Here is a 25,659-nt window from a genome sequence, read left to right as displayed (position 1 = left end):
TACCCAGTATTATTTTCTTAGGCTGGAATCGATTCCATAGGTGTATTGGAGACAGTTCAAACAACAAGCTTATGTTAAATTTTCAGGAAATTTGTGAAGTAGTTGATGCTAACTTGGTAGCTTGAAATTGGCCACAGTGGGAATATTTATACCACAGAAATTGGAAAATGCCACAAATGAGGGTTTTCCCCTCCCCAACAGAGTCCGTTTTTATTTTTTATTTTTATTTATTTATTTATTTATTAAAAGATTTTATTTATTTATTTGACAGAGAGAGACACAGCAAGAGAGGGAACACAAGCAGGGGGAGTGGGAGAGGGAGAAGCAGGCTTCCCGCGGAGCAGCGAGCCTGATGCGGGGCTCGATCCCAGGACCCTGGGATCATGACCTGGGCCGAAGGCAGACGCTTAACGCAGAGTCAGTTTTTAAATACTTACCAGCACATCACTCAAGTGCCCCTCAGGTTCACCCTTTTTTTCTGCCCAGTTACAGACCAAGGAGAGGATATAGAAAGACAGTGGGACAGTTGTTAGGATAGGTTTTTGGCTGGCATTAATTTTCCTGCCTGCATTTTTCTCCATCACATACTCTGCCAAGAGTTCTGTAGTCAAATGGACCCCACATTCCTGATAGTAAATGAGGGTCACTATCATCCCCCACCTCCCGTCCTGAGCCCAGGGTTGAATCCTAGCTCATCGCTACTTGCTCTGTGACTTGAGCTAGTCAATTATCCACATCTCTAGGCCTGTCTCCTCATCACTGTCATGAAGAGAATACCGCCAATTCCATGGTTTGTGTGTGAACATTTGGGGTTGGTGGGGGGTGGGTCGTGAAGGGTGCCCATGAACGGCTTTGCTTAGAACTTGGTGCATAGTAAGCTTGCAGTAAATGATAGCTCTGATTGAAATTCTAAATGAAGCTCTAACTGAAATTCACTGTGTATTCACAGACACTCAGACAGTGCCCGTGAAATTCACTGTGTATTCACAGACACTCGGACAGTGCCCGTGAAATTCACTGTGTATTCACAGACACTCGGACAGTGCCCGTGAAATTCACTGTGTATTCACAGACACTCGGACAGTGCCCAGAAGCCCCGCATCTCTGGCGATGTCTGAGGCCCAGGAAGCAGCCTCTCTTCCATTATTTCTCCCACAAGGTGGCGGTCTCTGTCTGAGCTCCTTGGGGCTGGGAGCCCAAGTGCAGGTGGGATTCCCTGGGTTCCAAGTCACACCAGCCCCGTACTTTCTCCCTCTCATGGAATGCCTGCCTCCAGTGATACCTCGAGTGCTCTGAGCTTGACATTTTCAGCTACAAAGAAGTGGGGAGAAAGAAGCCTTTCTCGAAATATGTTGATTTGGCCTGGATGGCTTTTCATTGATATGCAGGAGTATTCTGTGTGGGGCAGTGCAAAACCCTCCCTTTACTCACTGCAAGGGTGTTTTTCATAGGTAGGAAGCTGAAGTTTTGGAGGGTGTTTCTGTTCTCTTTTGTCTGTCTTGGTTCCTTTTTTCTCATTCTTCAGTCGTGAAAGCAACATGATAGAGTAAAATCAACGTGGGGTCCGCAATCAGACAGACCTAGATGTGACAAATTTTTTTGCTACTGACTGGCTGAATGACCTGGGGCTGCTCATTTGAATTCCTAGCCCCCAGCTTCCTAATCCATAAAATGGGGACATCTCTCTCTCATCTACGCATCTATCTTGAGTTAGTCCTATACTTCACAACCTGGCCACACATTAGATTCACGTAGGGAGCTGTTCAAAAGTTATTGATGCCTTAGCTCCACTCCAAAAGACTGATTCAGTTGGACTGGGTTTCAGCCCCAGCATCAGCTTGTCTTAGAAGCTCCCTGGGTAATTCTGTGAGCAGTGAGGGTTAAGAATTGCTGAGATCCTCTTATTAAGCGTCTCTAAGCCTCAGTTGGCCCATATGCTCATAACCTGGAAGTCCCTGGACCTCAACAGCTCATATAAATACAACAGTCTCTTTGTGCCCTTTGCTAACAGTCACTTTGTGCCCCGCAATCCTCCACCTGCTCAGATTAGCAGGCAGTGAAGTCTCTTCCCTGCTCCACCCTTTGTCTTCAGGGGCCTTTCATGAGATGCCCAGAACTGCCACTGGGGCTCTGCTGGGGAGAAGAACAATAATGTGGGAAACAAAGAAGGAAAATTATTAAATGTCCTTACTACTTATAGCCTACTGACAAGTCCTTGAAACAGGCAGAGTGACCTTCCTCTAGGGACTCAGCTGCCTCGATGTTAATACTTTGCTAAAGGCAACAGGTAATCTTAGCCCAACCCCCGGGATCCTGTAAGTCTACTTTAACATATAAAAATTCCTTTGGAAACTTCCTTTATCTCTATCCCCCAAGGTACATGTTGGCAATCATCCCCAATGCATATGGCTCACTGATATACATATCTGAAGGGTCTCATGACTAGGGTTTTACTAGGCAGTAATAAATGACCTTTTCTCAACAATAGCTAGCCCCCTCAAGGTCCTAGAAACCTCGCTTCCAAAATTCCTTAGAGACTTAGGCTATCCCTAACCCCCTCCCAACTTGAAAGCATATAACGGGCCACTCCTCTTGACCCCAGTGTGGCTCTTTCTGCCCAAGGGTCCTGTCTCCGTTCTTTAATAAAACCACCTTTTTGCACCAAAGACATCTCAAGAATTCTTTCTTGGCCATTGGCTTTGAACCCTAACGCCTTTCCCTACATCAAACAATACCTGCCATCCTTGTCCCCACGCTGAAGCTGGGCTGTCTCTATGGTCAGCAGAAATGGTCCCTCAGAACAGTGCATGATGGGGGTGCCTGGGTGGTTCAGTTGGTTAAGCAACTGCCTTCGGCTCAGGTCATGATCCTGGGGTCCTGGGATCAAGCCCCCCATCAGGCTCCCTGCTCCTCAGGGAGCCTGCTTCTCCCTCTCCCTCTGACTGCCGCTCCCCCTACTTGTGCTCTCTCTGTCAAATAAATAAATAAAATCTTAAAAAAAAAAAAAAAGAACAGTGCATGATAGTCCTTCTCTTGGTTTACCTTTGGCTAGGGATACCCCACTCTGATTGGCTTGGGTTGCCAGGCCCATGGCCCATCAGATGTCAGCTTTTCCACTTTACCCCAGAGCACCCATATTTCCTAGGTCACGGCCCAGTACCCAGAGAGCAGTGTCATAAGTTACAGCATCATCCACTCATGGCTCAGAACCAGCATTCTGCTCCAACAAACTATGCTTGGGGTGCTCAATCCATACTCTTCCCTCTTCATGAATTTCCTCTTGGAGACCCTTCTTTTTCTTCCCATTATTTGGCCTCATGTGGGTCTCCCCTTGTCCATCAGATGTGTTCTAATACATGTAATTAGTAGATAAACACCAAACCCTCTTCTTCCAGAAGGCTTCTTCGCCCATTGTGTAGATTCATACAGATTTAAAAATGTAAAAAAATAAATTAATTAACAAAAAATTTAAAGAAATGTATGAGAGAGGATCCATTATCACTACTTATCAGCCTCTCTCTTCTAAACACAATCTTTCCCCAAGCACCCTCTCCACTAAAACAACCCCTTTCCCAAAATCAGTGGGTAGGAATGAACTTACTTTGCATATGTGTAACCCAGAGGGATTACCGAAATGGTTATTTCCAAGACAAAGGACAACTTGCCCCAAAAGTAAGTTCAAGGTTTTAGCATGAGAAACCACACAAAACACTCCAGATGGTAGTTTCCTTAGTTTCAACCAATTTTAGGATTCAGTCTCTTCTGGGCAACCTGGTCCACGTAAATGGGGTTGATATGAATGGCAACCTCGCAGGGCGGTTGAGAATAATAAATGAGATGTGGAATGAGCAACTTGCAATGTCTTATTATTATGTCTGTTACTAATTAGTTATGCTAATCAGCATCTAATCAGAGTTGCCCCTTTGGACAGCGAGTACCCCATGACCGAGTCATATTCCCTCCTCTTACAGCCCCCCCATGCAGTCATCAGTGTGGTGGTCCTGACCCCCGACCAATACAAGCCCATGGTCACAGGTTCTCACAGGATCACCAGTGAGAGAAGTCACATTAGCTAGAGCGATGGGGCTCTTCACTGAAAGGCAGGCTATGGGCCCTGTGTTATTTGCTCTCTCTCCCTCTTGCTCTGGAAAACGACTGCTTATATTGAGCTCAAATCTGGTGGACAGAAAAAGATGGTTCAGGTTTCGTCATTTATGATCCCACCTCCAGCCTTCAGAAGAGGAAGACTCCGTCGCCAGCAGGGTAGGTGGCACTTCCTCTGTTGCCTGGAGCAGCATGATGGGTGGGGAGATTGTAGAGGTTGGCGTGCTCTCCCTGCGAAAAGATACTGGATGCCCTGAGAAAGATCCCAAGGAAGGGATGCCAAGCGGCATGGCCGGAGAGAGATGGGGTCAGAAGAAACGGGGAGGAGTTGAGGAAAGAGACAGAGATGTGGAAGCTGTCTCAAATTATTCTTCAATGCTTCTGGAGTAGGATTTGGGTTTGTTGGTGGGTGTGTTTCTAGATGCTTCCACCAGCTGAAATGTCTGTCAGGGGGCCCAAATGGTCTGGGTTGTGCCTATTCCCCTGAAGCTCTCATGCATCAGTTGTACATTCTCAGTGCACAGAGCTTTCAGAACAGTAGCACCCTGGCCATGGTTGTCCAAACCCCACCGTGCTGGCTTCCTTCCTGGCCCAGATTGCCTCTTCTCTCACTTCAAAGGTTGTTCCAGACCAGAAGGTGTGGAGGGAGCCAGAGGAGGAGGGAGACCACGGGCCATCTCCTTGGCCCAGGGGGGAAGCTTTAGCAGGGCACAGGGTAATACAGAGATCTCCAGATGTATGTCAGAGGCCTCGGGCTCAAGATATTTCCTGCCTTCAAGGTTCATCCATATTATCACAATTGGCAGGATTTTGTTCTTTTTCGTGACTGAATAATATTCCATTGTATATACATACCACATTGGCTTTATCCATTTGGCCATCAGTGGACACTTGGGTTATTTCCATGTCTTGGCTCTTATAAATAATGATGCAATGAAAATGAGGGTGCAAATATTTTGTTGAAATAGTGGTTTTGATTCCTTTGAATAAATGCTCAGAAGTGGAATTGCTGGATAATATTATGGTTCTATATTTAATTTTTTTGTTTCTTTTTTATTGAAGTATAATTAACATACGATGTTATATTAGTTTCATTTGTACAATATAATGATTCAACAATTCAATACATTACTCAGTGCTTATCACAATAAAAGTGTACTCTTACTATTCTTAATTTTTTGAGGAACCTTCATACTTTTTCCAGAGTGGGTGCACCAATTTACATTCCCACCAACAGTGCGTCAGGGTTTCCTTTTCTCCACATCCTCACCAACACTTGTTGTTTCTGGTGTTTTTGATTTAGTCATTCTGACAGGTGTGAGGTGATACCTCATTGTGGTTTTGGATGAACATTTTTAACTTTCATAGTTACCATATTTATTTTAATATCTGTAAGGAAAAATACAACTAGCACATCAAGTGTATAATTTTACTGATCTATTGCCTAGGATGAGGGTCAATACAGTCAAGTAAGTGGACTTACTTAAAGGAAGAGAATAAGGAAGTAATAGTCCAGATGGTATAGGAATATGGCAGTCATGATTGGCATTTGGGGAAATGGGCAAAATGGCATCTTCAGGTCCTCCTGGCTCTAACATTCTGGCATTCTCACCCCTCCCTGTCTTTTCTCCTGTTTTCTCTGCCTCCTCAGAAGAGAGAGCATTACAACGTTGTATTTCCAGATTCAAAATAGCACAGGGTCTGTGCACACTGGGTCTTCTCAGTCTTCCCCAGCAAAGAGCTCTGTTTTGTCAGGGGCCAGCTGTTTTCCCACCTCTGGTCTCTGATGAGGTACATGAAATGGCAGGAAAGCAGACCAAACTGAAAGCAAGAAAAATAGGCAGGGCTTTGCAGAGAGTGTGTAGCTGGACTTCACTTGGGATTAGCCAAGGGGCTCTCCGCTCCATTAGCAGAATACCTAATGTGCTCATGTTTGAAAAAGCAAATCTGCAGAATTAGCAGCCAATAAATTGTTACTGTTGCAGACTGTTGATTCTGTGTTCCTCCTTTGTAACCATCAGGGCTCACTTATTTTTATTTACTTCTTGGCATGAAATCATTTCCTATGTTTTCTTTTTAACTCACTCTTAATGGCATCATGCTTGTCTGTTTTCCTCGTCCTGGATTCTGAATGATTCTTCCATAATTGTCTATTGTCTAATGTTAGACATGCATTGGTTTTCCATAGTTGATGAAGCGTGGCATGTCATGGTGGACAGACCTCGGGTGTTGGGACAGACAGACCTGGATCTGAATCTGCCTTAGCCACCTGTGATCTGTGGATTGGTGCTCCTGACTTCAATAAGCCTGGGCATCATTTTCTTTGACTACTCAACAAGAATTACGCTTCTCTCACAAGATTTTTGTGAAGATTTAAGAGGTACCCTATATGTATATATAACCCTGGCCTGAGTCTGTTGAGCTTTAGATGCTAAATAAATATCAGTTCTTTTATCATTTTTCACAAGCTCGACAAGTCTTTGTACCAGACGCTACAGACAAGGCCAAGATGAATATGACCTGGGTCAGGATGGTACATAGGTTTTATTTCATGTGCCAGCCCTCATGGAAGGTGCAGCTTCAGGGAGAACCTTGTGGAGATGGATGTTAGTGGTCAGCAGGGAAGAGGAGCGTCACTGATTAACCATATCCTCCGGTGCAGGAAGGGACAGTGGGGGACGCGCCCATCCCACGTTCACCATCATGGACACAAACCCTGCTTTGGGGAAGTCAAAGCTAAGGGAGTGTGAAATTCCTGGAGAAAGAATGAAGAGCTATCAAGCACAATAGCTGTTAAGTGTTAGGTGCTTTTACACGTGTTACGTCTAGAATCCTCTCTGCAAACTGAAGATGATTGAGTTATTATCCTCATTCTATAAATGAGGAAATCTCTACTCAGACAGGCTAAGTAGATTTCTCAAGTTCTCACAAGGTAGGAAGTGGTGGAAATGAGACTTGAACCCAGAACTCTTATTCCAGAGGCCTTTTATTTGCAGTTACTAACTTGTTAAACTGGGGTGTTCAAATAGAGTCCATTAAAAAAAACTGAGGTAAAATTAAGAAATTTAACATTTGTCAAAGTGCATTAATTTTGTGTTCAGTTTGTGAACTTTTTAAATACACCAGGGTAATTTAAATACACCTGTATAACCATCAGTCGGATTAAGATACAGAACTTTCTCACCTTTCTAGAAGGTTCCCTTGTGTGCTTTCTCAGTCAATAACCTCTTCACCTAGAGATAACCACTATTCTGATACTTATCCTATATGATTAATTTTTACTGTTCTTTAACTTCACAAAAATGGCATTTTATACTAATTTTGCTTTTGTGTCTTGCTTTTCGTTCAACATAATGTCTGTGAGATTTATCATGTCATATTAGTACTTTTTTTTTTAACCATTGTTACAAATACATCACAATTTATTTATCTAATCTCCTCTTGGGGGACATTTGGATTATTTGCAGTTTTTGCTTATTATGAATAAAGCTGCTATCAACATTCTTGTAATGTCTTTGGGTGAATACATACCCTTATCCTCTTCAGTCTGTACTTACTACTATACAGAACCACAGGTTCGGTGACTATTTAACTTTACTAGACATGAGGCTTTGCCTTTTCCAGTGGAAGCTCCACAAAGTCAGGGGCTTAGGTCTCCATCTATGCTACATCCCCAGGACCCACAGCAGCTCCTGGCCCAGAGTCAGTGCTAATGAGCTCTTTGTGAGCTCATGAAAATATTTGCATATTGTGCGTTTTGGTTTTCAGCTTTGTATTGGGGCTGTCATGTTTCAGTGAATGGAGATCAGAATCTCTCTCCCTGTGCCCAGGACACCCATCTTAAAACAAATGGTTTAAGATTTATTTATTTTATTTTACAGAGAGAAAAAGAGAGTGTGCACGTGCAAAGTGGGGGAGGGGAAGAGAGAGAGAGAATCTCAAGCAGACTCCCCGCTAAGCACAGAGCCCGAGGTAGGGCTCGATCTCATGACCTGGAGATCATGACCTGAGCCCAAACCAAGAGTCGGATGCTCCACTAACGGAGCCACCCTGGCGCCCCCCACCTTTAAAAAGATTTATTTATTTTAAAAACAAATATTTTATAAAGCCTCCTTAAATATCCGGAAACGAAGGTCATTTGTAACATTTGAATGTTACAACCTGTCTACACAGGTATTTTCTTTTTAATCAATATGGTGTTCTAACTATTCTACAAAGGAAAAATTAAAGAAAGTAATTTATAGTAAGGTAATGAGGATTTCAATATACAAATGCCTGGGGATGACTGCATCAGAAGACACAATGAGATACACAGATACTTGCAACTCTATCTGTGATCCATACAAATGCAGAGTGAGGTGAGAGAGGTCTCATGATCTTGTAACTCCTGTCTTGAATTGCACTGTTGTTGGTGATGTAATTTTCCAAGTGGTGACAAACTCTTGGTAATATTTCTAATAAAAGAAAGTACAATCTTCCCTCAATTGGTTCTGGAAAATTAATTGTCTGTTAAAACTGTGTAAGGATGCTTTCTTTCTTTACGTAAAATAGAGTTGGGGTCTAGATTCACAAAACTTCTTCAACTACTGGAACATTCTGTGGGATATATGTGGCATGACACATATTCTTCATTGAACAGAATCATCTTCGTGGTCCTCAACCATGAAATGCCTGTGAGTACCCTCTTATCACAGTGCCAACTATCCCCCCAAATTTCCAAAATATCCTTGGTACCACCCCCATAAGGACCACGGTTCTAATTCAGTACCTTCATTCTATGGATGGGGAAATCTTGGGAAAGGGGGAACTGCCCCCTGGATCGTTCAGGGACTTGGAGGTTATGCATGGACCACAGTCTCCTGACTCCTTGACCTAAATGAAGATTCTATCCACAATTGCAGTTGGAGCTGGGTCACTGAATCAAGTAGATTTGGGTTCAAATCCTAGCTCTGATCTTAGGCAAACTGATTAATTTTTCTGAGCTTTTGTTTCATCATTTGTGAAGCTGAGATGAAAAATAACATTTACCTTAAAGACTTGCTGGGAGGATTAAACAAGATTATGAATACAAATCCTTGGCACATGTAGCTATTATTATACCCCTTTAAGGCTCATTTATTTAAGTACCAACAGAAATTGGTGCATCACATTGCTGTAGAAATTCTTCCTTTGAACTTTTCTCTGCAGAGAAGCACTAGTTTAGCTTTATCTTTTGTTTCCAATGCTTCAAACAATCCTTTTCCAGGGCCAAGTGTCCTTCTAAACCCTTCCCCACCAAAGCTGTCCTGAGTCAGAGTCAAGACAAAATGTCTTACGCTGAGTAGCTCAGAGCATCCTGATACTAAGAAGAACTTTGGGGCTACAATTTGGGTTGAAAAGGGGGAAGACAGAAGATGACATTTAAAAGATGTTTTTAATTTAAATTCAATTTAATTAACGTATAGTGTGTCATTAGTAACGTGGCCCTTTTGCAACTTTGCAGACTCCACAAAGGTGGTCGTAACTTTCGTGCATCCCCTTCAACATGGAAACCAGAGCCTGCAGGACAGACACAGTCTCTGAAGGACTCCTGGCTCTGTTGACTCCCTGACTCCACACCCTAAGATCAGTTTCTGGTTGTCTGCTTTCTCACACGCTCTCTGGAGGATGGCCTCTTATACTCGCAAGCACCTCTGGACCAGCCCCAGCCTGGTCAAAGCAGCAGACTTCTCTGCTCCCTGGTGGGCAGAGCCACACCTTCTCCAAAGATGTCTGGACCCCTCCCAAGTCTGATTCTTCCATGGGTGTTCATCTGAAGCCATAGGGTGCCTTATGAAATCTCCTTGTATCTTACAGTTACTCTAGCATAATGGTTCTTTGTACTCAACTTGCTCTGCGTGAGTTACTATGTGTTTCTGTCTCCTAATTGGACCTAGATTGTCTTAGGAGGTGATCCCAGGAAGAAAGCAAGAGAGTGGAGAAGGAGAAAAAGCCAATAAAGAATGTGTTAATGAGTGGCTCACTATTGTGAGCACTTGGGGCTCATTTGCGCTTGTGTCCCCCTGAAGGCCTGGATGCCACACACTTCAGCATCATTCCAGCAAGAGGCAAGGGGGCTGAATAGTATATGGTATGTATCTACCTATTTTCATCCCTCACTGCTTGAGCGTTGCTCTGTGGGGACCTTCATGTCCTGGCACTTCTGTTCTGCCTTACATGCCTGGACTGTCCAGGGCATACTTCTGTAGCCAGGGAGAGCCCTTGGGTAGAGAGAAGCAATTCCTTGATGGTAAGATGTCTGTGTACTAGCACTGAAGATGTGGGTCCTCTAGGGTGGACCATGGAAATGTGCGTGGGCACTCACGTATTTACTAGTGACATGTTGCAGGATGCTGGCTGACAAAAGGAAATTGATCAGCTGGATGCTGAGCAATGGCACAGACTGATTTGAGGGTGAATTTTCTGGAAAAGCCAGTTGCAGAGAATCAAACTTTTTTCTGACTGGTATAATTTAATTGTACAGTCAGTGTTTGTTATAGATAATTTTTTTTTTTTTTTGATCTTGACAATCTCACTGGCTTGCTGTCTGCATTGGAAGCACCATTTTCTGTTTCAAATACAATAAGCCAAACCTGGCTCCCACTGCCACGTTCGGGAGGTGCTGATGGCTATCCAACCAGCAAAAAGGCAGCGGTGTTTGTATTTTCCATTTTGCCCTTTACAAGAGCATTTCAGCTGAAGCGAAAGGCTTTTTTCTTCACTCTGGGTTTTTAATAGAAATCTTGGTGGCATGAAGCCGTTTTAGTTCTGAGCGCCAGCTTGTAAAGTTCAGTGGTGACAAAGCTCTGTTCTGGCACGGAACGCAGTGGGTACCAAGGCGAGAGATGCTAATCCGCAGGAGCACCAGCTTAAAAATCTAAGCAGGAGACAAGTTTATTACAAAGGGTCATGGACAGTGTTTGTCTGTGGGTGATGTGGGCCGAAGGTCATTTCCATACTAAAAATTTTAAATCACTCACATTTTGCAATTAAGTCAACCAATGTATATGGTTTCCCAACTGGCAATGTATTTTTTTCTGTATTTAAAATGCTCGATGAAGAAAGAATAAGGAAGCTTAAATGAAACTTCTCTGAGATAGGGTGGTCAGTGACAAAAGCAATATGCAGAACAGTGTTGTACAGCTACCCATTGTTTGAGAAAGAAGGAAAAAAAATATTATAGAGCCGCATTTGCTGATATTTACATAAAAAAATCTAATAAAAGCATCAGAGTGTGGGTAAGGAAGACAGAAACAAGGGTGACATTTTTCAATTTATATCTTTTATATGGTTTTGATTTTAAGATCATGTCAATGTATTTCCTGTTCAAGAAAAGAAGTAACAAAATGTCTAGTGAAGAACATAGTCATTGGAAAGCAGACCTCTGTTCTTTGATCACTTTTACAGCCTTTGAAGGTAGCTTCAGATGGGAAAAATGCATTCCATAAAATTCAAATTCAAATGCACGTAGTGAATCCTTTGCAAACATTTAGGGCATGAGTGGAAATTTTTTACACCCACGCTCATGGAAATTTTTTTACATCTATGCTGCTATTTACCATCTTGCCAGCAGGGGGAAGTGTTTCTCTGTTTTTCTTTGTGCCTTCGTCTAGGTCCCCAGCTTCAGATGCAAAACTAACCAAGAATTCTCCAATTCAAATCTATGCACAAAATGCACCACATTTTCTAGATTCATGGTGTTACTCTCTCATCCCGAAAACCTTTTGGGGACTTGGAGCTTCCAGCAGGCTGCGAATGATTATTCAAAAGGGCTGATTATTGGGCTTGCCGGTGTAAAGTCTTTTCTCCCCCCTTTTCTTCTCCCTTGTCATTCCACTGGGCCTCCATACATCACTTTCCATAATCAGGTATTAGGAGAAAAGCCTTAAATTATGAAAATTCACAGCGCGTGCTCTCTGTCTCTCTCTCTCTTTGTTTTACTTTGCAGAAGAGACCCAGGATTTGGAAGGCAAAACAAACAAACAAATATGAAGAGGGCAGATTTTGGACCTTCATGGATGGTGCTAAAGTTAAGAAAAGCTAAAAGAGGAAGAGAATGAGTCTTGGGGTAGTGTTCATCTCTGTGCCTGACTGGCCCTGTACCTGCTGGGACTCCGGACATCTTCACAACAGGAACCATTTTGCAAAGGATGAGATGATAGCTCTGAGAGGATGAGCATCTCATCCAAGTTTATGTTGCTGCAAAATGATGGAATTGGAAGTAGGTGCCAGACTGCGTCCACGGAGGAGACACTGAAGTGTTTTTTCCCTACACCATGCTAAATAAACTGCGGCAGTGCTTCCCCTGTGCGCTCTTTCCTGACTCTACCCGCGCCCCCCCACCCCCCCCAGTCTCTGTCCTGCTCTCTCGCCTTTCTTAGTGTCTCTGAAGAGAGGAAAGGGAGAAGGAGAAGCCGCCCCAGAGCTCCTCAGAGGTTCAGGGGAAGCTGTTCTTGGTTGTACACTGGGAGTGATTCCTTTCAAAAAGGCAGCAACATTGAACTGCCCAAGGTCAGAGAGTCCCAGAGCTGTGGACTTGGGGAAGAGCCAGGGAAGCATGACTGTAGCCACCGTTCAACACTAGGAGGTGCCATTTCAACAAGGAGGTGCAAGCAGAAGCCGGGCATCTTTGGGTGGGTAGTAGAACCCAGCTAGAATTTTCTTTGGTTGCTTTATTTTCCTTTAGTTATGATTCATTTACTACAAAAGATTATGATTTTCTGTTGATGGTGGTGATAAGTTGTTCCTTTTAAATACAGGCCTTTAAGCAAAAAAGTCAACTTAAAGGAAAATAGTTGAGTAAATAATAGGATAGGTGGTATGTAGATGTGGCAAAATGATGAAGTGGCTCTAAACGGTTGGACTATGGAGGATGCCATCTTGGATTATTTCGACATGGGTCTTCATCTCAGATAATTTAGGACTCTAACTGCATCATTTAAGAGTCACGGGAAAACTGGAATTGTGTCGTTTCAGAACAGAAAAGGATGATCTAGTCCAATCTCCCCAGTTTAGAGTTGATGAAATGCAGGCTGAGAGGGAGGTGATTGGCAGAAGGTCACAGAGTTCTGTTGGCTAATAACGTGTGTGCGTGTGTGCACGTGCGTGTGTGTGTGCACGTGTGTGTGTGTGCACGTGCGTGTGTGTGCATGTGTGTGTATGTGGCATTGCAGGGTGGAGGCTGGAGGGGGCTGGAGCCGGGAGAGAAGGTCGAGATAGTAGCCAAATACAGCTCTGCTTTAAGTAATTCGAATTGTCTGGGCACATGGAGGGAAAGAGGGAAGAGGAGGGGGACACAGTCTTTGAACAAAGTGATAAACCCCTAGATAACAAGAGGGAAAATATCCTGAAAATCCAAGTTTCTTTTGCTTGCTGCAGTTGCAGGCCAAGAGCTGGTGGGTTTCCCTCAGTAATCTCAGCGTAGCTTTTTGCTGCAGAATGTGGAGTTAAATACGATAGGTCAGCATTAAGCTTGAACAAAATGTGATGACTGATTAGGAAATGAACGGTAAGTCATGGATTGTGGTGATGCTTATCAACATCCTCCCCCCCCCCCGCCCCCACCGGAACAAACAAAGCTCCACTTGCAGGCTCATGAAACTGAACCCAGATGGCCTTGTCCTTGGGACAACATAGCTCTGACTGTGACCGTCATCTGTGAGGAAATCAGGTGTCACAGGGAGAAAAGACTCAACTGGGCCTCAGACGCTTAAGGAGGGGTGCTGTGGGGGGCTCTGCCCCCTGGCGCCCCCTTCACTGTGAGGTCTGCTCTGAGTCTTGCTTTCCTATGTGTGCAACTGAGATTACAGCAGTGTGGAGCAGCCCAGGATTAAAGACAGCCTCCCTTGGGATGGGGCTGGGGAGCCCAGTGCATTGTCCAGGATAGGAACTTAACATATATTTGTGGAACAGATGACCACAAGGCTGGATAAACCAATCAATGATCAATCCGTGGGGCTTTGCATGGTGCCTGGCATAGAGCCAGCCTACTGTTCACCCACATTCCTATGTGGACAAGTCGATTTTTCAGTGTCCCTATTTTTTCATGTCTAAACTTCACGTAAGAAACTGTATTCCAGGGGCGCCTGGGTGGCTCAGTCTGTTGGGCATCTCCCTTCAGCTCAAGTCATGATCCTGGAATCCTGGGATCGGCCCTGCCCCGGGCTCCTTGACCAGCGGGGAGCCTGCTTCTCCCTCTGCCCTGCCCCTGCTTGTGCTCTCTCTCTCTTTCTGTCTCAAATAAATAAAATATATATATTTTAAAGATTTTATTTATTCATTTGAGACACAGAGATACAGAGGGAGAGAGAGCATGAGCGGGGGGGAGACAGAGGGAGAGGGAGAAGCAGGCTCCCTGCTGAGCCAGGAGCCCGACGTGGGGCTCGATCCCAGGACCCTGGAATCATGACCTGAGCCGAGGGCAGACGCTTAACCATCTGAGCCACCCAGGAGCCCCTCAAATAAATAAAATCTTAAAAAACAAAACAAAACAAAACTGTGCTCTACAGATATGTTGTTGGTGTTTGAGAGATGAGTCTAGTGAGTGTGGGGGGTTGCCTTTTCATTCATTCACTCATTAAATCATTTATTTATCCAACCAACTGATATTTATTAAGCATTTAGTGCAGAAATAGTCTAGGCTTCTTCTTATAAGGGTTGAGACCTAGTTGGGAAGTCAGGTAACAACTACATAAAAGAAGTCGAAAGCCAAGATAATGCTTTCAGAATATCATAACTGCTAGAATAAAATAACGATTAGATGGAAATAGTAATGCTAAGACTATTGATGAAAGCTAACATTTATGAAACACCACGTGCCATACCCGTTGTAAACATTTACCTGTATGATGCATTTAATCCATATCATCATCCTAAAAGAGGTATAATTATTGTCTTCATTTTATAAAGGGAAACTGAGGCACAGAGTTAAAAAGTCATGAGGAAAGGTGGGATATTTCAGACAGCGTGGTCAGGAAAAACTTCAGGGGCAGCACACTTAAGCAAGGGCTAGAAGTAAACATTTCTTGTGTATCTCCAAAATCCATCATTCCCTTTCTAATCACCCCACTTCCACCCCACCATTGTTTGGTGAGGCTATCATGCAATTCACTGTCATGACAACTACCTTCTAGGAAGACTGGCCCTCCTTGCAGCCAGAGTGGTGTGACAGGTGTGGGGAAGACAGAGGGATTGGTCAAATGCACTCATTGCTCTCTTGACCTTACCAGGGTGTGGCTTATTAGTGGCCTCTAAATCTGAAGGGTACAAGGCTTAGACCTCTGGGATGACATAGCATGGATTCATAGCTTGCCACTCTACACTTGCCCATGGGGAGGCCTGGTATACATCTTCTCTTCCTTAGGCATTAAGTCATGGCATTTACTGTGGGCATGGGGCAGAAAATAACCCAGTGGTGGCGGGTTATAATCAGAATAATCTCATCCGTGCACACGAGACATTAAGTTTCAAGGTCTTTCGCCTCCGCATCCCACCTGGGTATCCCAACGACCTCGTGAAGGTAAGACTGCTATTCATATTTGGAAGATCAGAGACAAGGAGGCTGAGAAATTTCAGCAGCGCTGCCAAGCTCATACAGCTGGTGGGGGGACAAAGCCAGTGCTTGAGCTTTGAGAAACGAAAAATCTGTCAATTCATCTGACCATAGGCTATAGGGATAACATCTTTCTTCACAGCAACAAGAACTACCATTTATTGTTTTCAGTGTTTGTCCTGTGTTGGATTCTGGACGGGGAGCTTTAAACATGTGAACCCATTCAGTCCTGTTACATACTACATGGAGAGCAGTTGGCAAAGTGTCTAGGGTGTGGTAAGAACTCAACGTTAACTTATATGGCTCTATTTTTGGATAAGTGGAAACGGGCCCAGAAAGGTTAAGTAACTTGTCCAAACTTACCCTGTTGGTAAACATGGGGCCATGTGGTTATGAGGTCCAGCTCTTGTCTCTGATGCCCATTGCTGGCCCTCCGGCCTCAGTGTGTGTTGTGGGCAATGCACAGTGAAGTTTTACCTTTTGCAACTTGTCTCTGGCGACACTTAGACTTTCTTCAGTTTCATTTAAATTACCCTTCAGAGCCACTTAAGCCTTGGGTCTTCAGCCTTGTGGAGACTATTGAGACTGTAGCCACCTCTGTGGTTCCCTTGAGAAGCCATTCATTTTCTCTTCACTCAGGAGACACTGAGAATCTGGGGTGCTGGACAAGAAGGCTTGTCCCTCATTGTGTCTGGGGGATTCATGTTTCTTGGAGGGGATGGTAGAATTCCTCCCCTATGAATGCCATTGGATTTGGGATTCAAGTTGGGAGGGTTTCCTGTTTTGAATTTTACCAAAGTTGCAAACATAAAGCTGTTTCCTAAGTAGACAATGTCCTGGCACTCCTCATCTCTACTCCAGGCTGCAGCTTTATGTTTACTTTCCCTCATTTCAAACAGAATTTATCTGTGGGGCCTTGTGCTCAGCAACACAGAGAAGCCAAATGGAGGTGGATCTTGACTCTTGTTTCCTGGCCTCTGGGATGCGGCAGAGAAAGGGCAGGTAATTCTCAGTGGAAGCTTTTTTCAAGGAGGCAGCACTTTAGCCAAGGTTTGGAAGACATTTGGATTTTGATCGAAGGAGGAGGATGGCCAGCACAAGAAGCCATTTATCTGACAAGGGGTTAATATCCAAAATATATAAGGAACTCAAACAACCTAACAGTTAAAGAAAAACAATACATCTGATTTAAAAAATGGACAAGGGATCTGAATAGACGTTTTCCCAGGCAAGACTTACAAATGGCCAGCATGTGTATGGAAAGGTGCGCAACATCACTAGTCACCAGGGAAGTGCAAGTCAAAACTACAATGACATATCACCTTACCTGTTACAATGGTCATTATCAAAAAGACAAAAGATAATAGATGCTGGCGAGCATGTGGAGAAATTAGACCCCATGTACTCTGTTGGTGGAAGTGCAAATTAGTAGAACTGCCATGGAAAACAGTAGGGAGGTTCCTCAAAAAATTAAGAAGCAGTCTAAATTCCAGGTGTATCTATATAAAGGAAATGAAATCAGCATCTCAATATCTGCACCCCCATATTCATTGCAGTATTGTTTGCAATAACCAAGATATGAAAACAACCTAAGTGTTTGTTGATGGATGAATGGATAAGGAAAAGGTGGTGTATAACTACAATGGAATATTATTCACTGAAAAACAGAAGGAAATCTTGTCATTCGTGTCCATGTGGATGAACCTGGAGGAGGTTATGCTAAGTGAAATAAGCCAGACACAGAAAGACAAATACTGCATGACCTCACTGATACATGGAATTAAAAAAGGTAGGACTCATAACAGCAGAGAGTAGAATGGTAGTTTCCAGGGGTTGGGGGGAAGGGGAAATGGGGAGACGTTGGTCAAAGGGTATAAAGTTTCAGTTATGCAATATGCGTAAGTTCTGGAGATCTACTGTGCAGTATGGTGACTGTAGTTGATAATACTGTCTTGTACACATGAAATTTGCTGAGAGTAGATCTGAAGTGTTCCCACCACACAAGAAACATCTTAACTGTGTAGGTGATGGCTATGTTAATTAGCTCGATTGTGGTAACTGTTTCACAATGCATAATATATCAAAACATCACAGTGTACACTTGAAATACATTTAATTTTTTTAAAAAGGTTTTTATTTATTTATTTGACAGGGAATGAAAGCACAAGCAGGGGGAGAATCACACAGAGGGAGAGGGAGAAGCAGGCTCCCTACTGAGCGGAGAGCCAGATGCTGGACTCAATCCCAGGACCCCAAAATCATGACCTGAGCTGAAGGCTGATACTTAACCGACTGAGCCACCAGGCGCCCCAAAATATATTCTATTTTTATTTGTCAAGTTTACCTCAAGAAAGCTGTAAGAAAAAACCCCCAAATACCACAAACTGGGTGGCTTGAACAACAGAAATGTATTTTCTCAGCGTTCTGGAGGCTGGAGTTCCAAGATCAAGGTGTGGGCAGGCTTGGTCCTGGTTTACAGATGCCCATCTTGCGCTGTGTCCTCACAGGGCTTTTCTCTGTGTGCATGCATCTTTGGTGTCTCTCCGTGGTTCTGAATTCCTTTTTATAACAGCACCAGTCAGTTTGGATCAGGGACCACCCTACACATTTTTACTTAATCACCTCTTTAAAGGCCCCACTTCCAAATACAGTCACATTCAGAGGTACTGGGGCTTAGGACTTCAATATATGAATTTTGGAGAGATGCAATTCAGCCCATCACAGACATCAAGCCGAACTTTTTTTTAAAAGATTTTATTTATTTGACAGAGAGAGAGAGAGAGCGCTAGCACACACAAGCAAGGGGATCAGCAGAGGGAGAGAGAGAAGAAGGCTCCCCACTGAGCAGGGAGCCCGATAGGGGGCTTGATCCCAGGACTCTGGGATCATGACCTGAGCAGAAGGCAAGATGCTTAACCAACTGAGCCACCCAGGAGCCCCAAGCCAAATATTTTACGTAATCATTTTTAATGCTTTTAATAATCCCATGACTAGTATTATTAGTAACTTCATTTTTCAGGTATAAAATCTGAGGCAAAAAGAGGTGAGGTATCTTGTTTCTGGTCACATAGGTGGTAAGTGACAAAGTCAGGATTTATCTACATCCAGGTCTGTCTGATAAGAGTCTTCACTCTTTACCACCCAATCTGCCCAAAATGGAACCCAGCTGTCTTCATGATGGGTATGTTTGGGTTGTGGCCAAGGGCCTGCTGGACCTTATTATCAGCTCCTCCTAAGTAGGTGTGGGAAAACAGAACTAGCAGTGAAAACACAGGCAAGGTTTCATTATTTTTTGTGATAGATATTTCCATCTTGGAAGGGAGTGGTAGTTTTGGGAGGGGCATGGCTGGCATTGTCCATGGGGTTCCATCATGGGATTGGCATTCTGAGCTCAGGAGGAGATGGAGATGGCTCCTTGAGCTGGCTCCATCCCTGGGGATAAAGAACAAGTTATTTGTCCTGAAGTCCAGCTGACTGAAGCACAAGAATCTAAAGTGAATAGGAATGGTGTTCTCAGTCGAATTGTGTCTCCTCAAAAAGGTATGTTGAAGTCTTAGCCCCAGTACCTGCGAATGTGAGTTTATTTGGCAATAAGATCTTTGCAGATGTAATTAGTCAGGATGAGGCCATACTGAGTTAGGGTATCCCTAATTCCAATGATTGGTGTCTTTGGAAGAAGGTCATGTGAAGACAGAGGTTGGGGTGATGCCTTTACAAGCCAAGGAACACCAGGGTTTGCTGGCAACTACCAGAAGCTAGGAGAGAGGAACGGGATGGATTGTCCTTCACAGGCTGTAGAAAGAACCAACCTTACAAGACTTCTACCCTCCAGAATTGTAAGACAATACATTTCTGTCATTTTAAGCCACCAGGTTTGTGGGAAGTTGAAAAGGCAGCCCTAGGAAATGAATATAGATGGGACGGCAGAAACAGTCATGGAAATAATTGCTCTGGGTGATAATAAGTATGACTCTGAGAGAAGAATGGAGATGCAGACTGTGTCTGGGGACTTAGAGGAAAGAACAGTTTTAAAGGAGGTGGGAATTATGGTCTCCAAATCTCTATACAAATGGGCAGATTATAAGAAAGAAAAGAAACTAATGACAAAAAGTGGTAGGTATATTTTAGAGTCATCAAGACTCGGGTTGGAATTCAGTATTGGTAATGCTAAAATGAAGCCATATACCTATTAGGTGGGGAGGTAAGTTGTATTAATAAAACCCACAGAAAAAAAAAAAAAATAAAACCCACAGAGATATTCGGGGAAATCAGGGCGTGAGAGGGGAAACAAGCCAGCAGAGAAGGGGATGCACGTACAGATATAGATGCACAGAAATGCTGTCCTTAAAGGTGTGATAAGAGCCCTGTGAGCCTCTGAAGGAAGTGGCCAGATGTCTCTCTTGCCTGGTCACAAAGTGCTCCGAGTTAGGGCACTGTAGTAACAGGGGCTCACATCACCTCCCCAGCTGACTGCTGCGACTTTTGGCTGCAAGTGGAAAAGTGTGACATATTTTTGTCTTGTTTTACTGACAACTTCCCCTCACAGGGGGCAGCGACTAAGGAATTTCGACTCTGAACCTAATTACGAATTGTTAATTGGTTGGTAAAGTGGAAGTGACAGGACTGCAGGAGGAAGCCAGATGGGATTCCTCCTTTTGGGTTGACCATGACTTCATAGAGGTTCTGAGCTCCAGTGAAAAGAAAAGGCGAACATAGTCAGGACTGTACCCTAGACTTTGGGAGGACAGGTTTTTACAAATTAGGAGGATATCCTTTTCTTCAGTTCTTATTGGTAGCTGATTCAAAATTCCAGAGGTTTTCTTACCCTTCTCCCTCCCTCATTCCTTCCTTCTTCCTCTCTCTTCTTTCCTTTCTTTTCTGAATGCCATGCACTTCTACCTTTACATGATTCATTAAGGGATATTAAACTTTAGTATTTAGAAATTGAAATTAGGTACTACTGGAGTTTGTGGAAGGCTAAAATTGGTGTTCAGCGAAAAGTCAGGCAGCCTCAAGAAGCTCCCACAAATGGGGGCACCTGGGTGGCTCCGTCGGTTAAGCGTCTGCTTTTGTCTCAGGTTATGATCCCCGGGTCCTGGGATCAAGCACCACGTTGGGCTCCCTGCTCAGTGGGAGTCTGCATGTCCATCTCTGTCTGTACCACCCACCCGCTCGTGCTCTCTCTCTCTCAAATAAATAAATAAAATCTTAAAAAAAAAAAGAAAGCTCCCATGGATGGCTGCATCTAAGGCACTCCCACTATACTCTGGGAGGACTATTAGTTATTATGTATCATTGGGGTAGTCTGTTGGTTGTGCTTTTCACATGCTGCAATTCATACTTGTTAAATAATAAATGGCAGCTTGTTTTGTTTCATCATTATTAATTTAGATTATTGTACATTATCAGATGAACCTCACAGTGTTTTGTTGGCCCTCTTGTGGGAAATAAAAATATTTGCATCACTTGCGTTTTGAAGCTACCGTTCTCTAATAACTATGCCGTAAGATGTATGGTACTGTGGATTCTAACATGAAATAGCAACCTGCATGGTTAAAGCAGGTTAAGGCAGAGGGTAGACATCATCTTCACTGCCCCGCCCAAATGGTACAGTATACATTTAGTAATAATGCTAGAGTCAGACTGACCAGCTTGAATCATGGTCCCACCTAAATTGTTTAAACCTCACTTTCTTTATAGAATGAGAATAGCTGAACCTACCTTAGGATTAAACATCATCATGCACGTACAGTGTTTTAACAATGCTCAATAAGACAGGAACTAAAAGTTACCAATGTTTGCAGAGTGCTTACAGTTTGCTAGGTATCATACGAAGTGCTTTATATATATTGACTAATTAATCCTCAGAAAATTGTATGAGGTAGATATGACTATTATGCATGCCTTTTTAAAAAAATTCAATTAGCCAACATGACATAGTACATCATTAGTTTTAGATTATGCATGCCTTTTAGATAAGGAAAAAACCTGAGGCAGAGGACTTTTAGATAACACTCAAGATCACACAGTTGGTCAGTAGCAAAATGGGGATTTGAACCCTGAAAGCATGGTTCCAGACGTACTGCTGGTAACTACCACACTACCTGGGAAGCTAACGAGAATCATCCATTTCTTTACCGAATGGGTCGTACAGTGAGATCAGAGCCAAGTGAATGGTCTCTATTCATTTGCAAACCACTTCTCTCCTCACTTGCTGTGGCATCTGGACGGGCAGTGTCTTACTTACTCCCAAATCCCCAAAATTTAGCTCAGCCCTTGCTCCATGAGTGGCTGAGTCAAGGCCTTCCCCTCATTGACCTTTTCAATCACCATGCTGATGATGCTAACTAAATATTGTTTTGTCCGGGAACACCACCTGGACAGAAGTCATCCTAGATTCCACTTTGAATTCAGTGCTCCTTGAGGTGAACATTCTTAAAATTTCATGAGGTTAAGCCTCCTCCAGATGGACGCCATCCAGTTGAGCATCTGGAAAATGTCATTTTCTACTACTATTTCTTAAAATTCATGGAGCTCACTGATGATAGCTTTTTAGTCTTGAAACGAACCTTAGTGATAGCCTATAAGAGAGGAAATAAGGATCCAAAGTAGTGATGTTACTGTCTGGAGCTTAGTCAGGGGTAGATTCCAGACTGCACACCAGGACTCCCCATGCTGTACTTTTCAATTCGCACGTAGTAGGAGAATCTGGGATATTACAGAACTTCCAAATGGGCTTTGCTTATATGTCGCATAACATTTGGGCTAAAGCTGAAAAATCCAAATAAATATTCACATATTGCTTTTTTTTAACTAATGGAAACTGTGGCTTTAAAAGGTTATTTTAGGACTTATGTAAGGGCATTTGTAGAATGCTCATGGACAATAAAATCATGATAATATCACCTAAGGCACTTGATGTTATCTTAGTGAAAGTTCTGTACAATTGGTCTTTTGTTTTGCACACCATAAACCAAGTAAGTATTCTGCAAAAGATTAAAGACATCCAAAATATTCAGAAGTTTATCATTTGTGGAAATTTCTAAGCACCCATGAAGCAAACCTACAGTGCTTTGGACAAACTCAACTGACTCCACTAATGGAAAGCTTAGAAAAGAAGGTTTGAGTAAGGTTTGAATCAAGACCCATTAAAATATTACTTTAACAGATGAGCCATTTGTGAAATTGGATTTTCAAACAAATGACTGCACCATATTTTGAAATGAGTGGCTTGCAGGTTTGCTTGGAAAGGAAGAAATTTGTGAATTAAGGGGAAAGATATTTTCTCAAGGACTCTATTAATAGTGGCCAAAGATAGCAATGATTATCAATTAATCAATGCCAGGCAATTACTAGATATATGACCCAAATACAACCAGTCATTCCTTCTTCAGAGCTACCTCTGTCCTTTGCCACATAATTTCAGAATGGCAATAATCTCACTCTTAAAGCGTTTGTAGCCTATGAGCTATTATGGGTAGGAACACTGCCTCTTTAATTTTTTTTTTTTTTTTAAACTGGTGAGGCAAGCTACTCAATGTCACATACGGAATGAGTGGCAGATCCAGGATTAGAACTAAGATTCTTTGATTCCAGTTTCTATGAAAATAAACAGAGATCAACCAAATGAGGAAAGCAAAGGCTATTTTTACTGAACCTGATATCGCAAAAGAGTTGTCCAGCATCACGTGTGTTTTGGCAGAGACTCAAAGGCAGGCACAGGAGTGGGAAATCATTTTAGTGGGAAACAAAGAAGTCTTCGGGTATGTCCTGATTGGAGACCGCGGGCACAGGGAAGCTTCAGGCAGGCTCCTTCGAGGCTGGGCATCCTGTGTGATCTGGTGGGGTGCATATTTGGCTTTTTCTCTGGTTGGGCCTTTGTTGGAAGTACGGATGAAAATTAGGATCAGTTATTAATCAAGACCTGGCTGTTTTGGGCTGATTGTCACAGATTTATTGTTTGGCTTCCCGGACCAGTTGCTAGAGATAGCGGTCTCACTTCCCACAAGTCTGACTTATAGGTAGCAGGTTGGCTTCCTGAGCTGGTTATTGTGGATCAGGGGTTTGTTTCTCAGGCTGGTTGCTGTAGATTGTGGATCAGAATTCATATGAGTTTAGGTGAGTCATTTTTACACTTGGTTGGCCATGTATGTGTATATATTTGTACATGATATATATACAATGGCGGTAATCTCACCCTTAGAGTATATGTAGCCCATGAGCTACCATGAGCAGGGACCATGAGCCTCTTTAATTTTTAATTTTTATTTTTTCCAGGTGAGGTGAATTATTCCATGTCACATAGGCAGTGAGTGGCAGATCCAGGGTTAGCACTCAGATCCTCTCAGTTCTGTGGAAATCAAAAGAGATCAGCCAGATGAGAAAAGCGAAGGCTATTTATCCTGCACTTGCTAAGCAAGGGAGTCGCCACCAAATCTCGGTTGTAGATGATATATATATCATTTGTATACTCAGCCTGTCAGTTCGGTTCTCTTCCTTCTAAATCAGGGGCGACAGGCCTTCAGTAAAAGGCCAGATAGAAAGGACGGTCGGCTTGACGAGCCGTACGGTCTCTGCAGTGATTACTCAACACTGACATTCAGCACAAAAGCAACCCCGGACAGTATGTACACAAGGGCATTTGACTGTGTTCCAACAAAACTTTATTTATAAAAACAGGGAGCAGGCTTGATGTGGCCGTAGGGCTGCACTTTGCCGACCCCTGTTCCGCAGTAAAGGGTGCACAAAACCAACAAACGTGCATTTGACTGCTGCCTCCTGTGCTGTGACTCAAGTCCTTCAGCCCTGTTTTCATACTATCGGGGCCGTGATCATTGTGGTCTAGTTTCTCAGTGGTTCCTATTCAAGAAGCATAGTTCAACAACCAAAAAATTTTTAAAAAGTTCCATTATTTTTTCCTTCCTCTTAAAGGACGATATGTGGTCCCATTTAATAACTAAAGTGATCCTTCTTTCTTTTTTTCTTTCTTTCTTTCTTTCTTTCTTTCTTTCTTTCTTTCTTTCTTTCTTTCTTTCATTGAGAGAGAGAATGAGAGACAGCACGAGAGGGAAGAGGATCAGAGGGAGAGGATCAGACCCCCAGCTGAGCAGGGAGCCCGATGTAGGACTCGATCCCGGGACTCCAGGATCATGACCTGAGCCAAAGGCAGTCAGTCGCTTAACCAACTGAGCCACCCAGGCGCCCCGATTCTTCTTTTTTTAAAAATAATTTTTATTAACATATAATGTATTATTTGTTTCAGGAGTACCTGTCTCTGATTCATCAGTCTTACACAATTTAAAGTGATCCTTCTTATAACGTTGTTTTTTCTGTTCCCTTCCCCCTATAGTTCATATTCCCTTTTCAGAACCTCTTATTTGTCAAATCCACCCCCCTTACCCCTCAAAAAAACACTGTAGTGCACAGTGGATCAACACAGGGAACCATCTTCCTTTGAATACATCACATGTCAGGCAAGAGCCGGTAAGAGCGATGTTGTTAAATTGGTAGGAATCCTGGCACTGCCACTTACTAGTCTGTGACCTTGGTCTGTCCTTAGCCTGGTCGCCTTGGGTTTGCAACATGGCTGCCACAGTTCTAGGTATCACGCATAGATGAGAAAAGTATTTATCCAGAAGAAGTAGAGGTCATTTCCTACTTGTATCCTCTTAAAAGTGAAGAACCATCTCCTAGAAGCTTCTAGGCTGATTCATCCTCATATCTCATGGGCCCAAGAGCATCACATGCTCACATCTAAGTCCATATGGGTAAGGGGCATGGGTCCCCCTTGTCTGGCTTAGATTAGAGTAGATTAGGTTAAGCTGGAGTCACCTGCTGAGATTGGGGGTACGTGGCCTTACAGAGGAGGGAGGATGCGAAGGAGTGAAGTCAAGCTTCTGTAGGAAAGATGAGGGAGAGGGATCAGTACTGAGAAGCCAACCAGCTGTACCTTCAGCAAGAGGCAAAGGGGTGGGGAGGGAATTGGC

At 43.3% G+C, this 25,659-nt stretch overlaps 1 long non-coding RNA gene across 5 annotated transcripts; it reads left to right on the top strand.

Moving 5' to 3' along the window:
- Positions 1-1,055: 1,055 nt before the first annotated feature.
- Positions 1,056-14,828, top strand: LOC145720233 (uncharacterized). Of its 5 annotated transcripts, XR_014143098.1 has the most exons (6): positions 1,056-6,484; positions 6,573-7,036; positions 8,656-8,777; positions 9,587-10,213; positions 12,071-13,245; positions 13,296-14,828. It is a non-coding gene; the product is annotated as an uncharacterized LOC145720233 (long non-coding RNA). The 5 variants fall into 5 exon arrangements; XR_014143099.1 differs by lacking the exon at positions 6,573-7,036 and having other exon boundaries at positions 1,057-6,484; XR_014143096.1 differs by having other exon boundaries at positions 1,057-7,036.
- The last annotated feature ends 10,831 nt before the right edge of the window (positions 14,829-25,659 follow it).

Source organism: Leptonychotes weddellii, chromosome 2, assembly GCF_054177405.1.
Source record: "Leptonychotes weddellii isolate Sample4059 chromosome 2, ASM5417740v2, whole genome shotgun sequence".
In the NCBI taxonomy this organism is placed as follows: Eukaryota; Metazoa; Chordata; class Mammalia; order Carnivora; family Phocidae; genus Leptonychotes; species Leptonychotes weddellii.
This window is presented reverse-complemented; position numbering and strand designations above follow the sequence as displayed.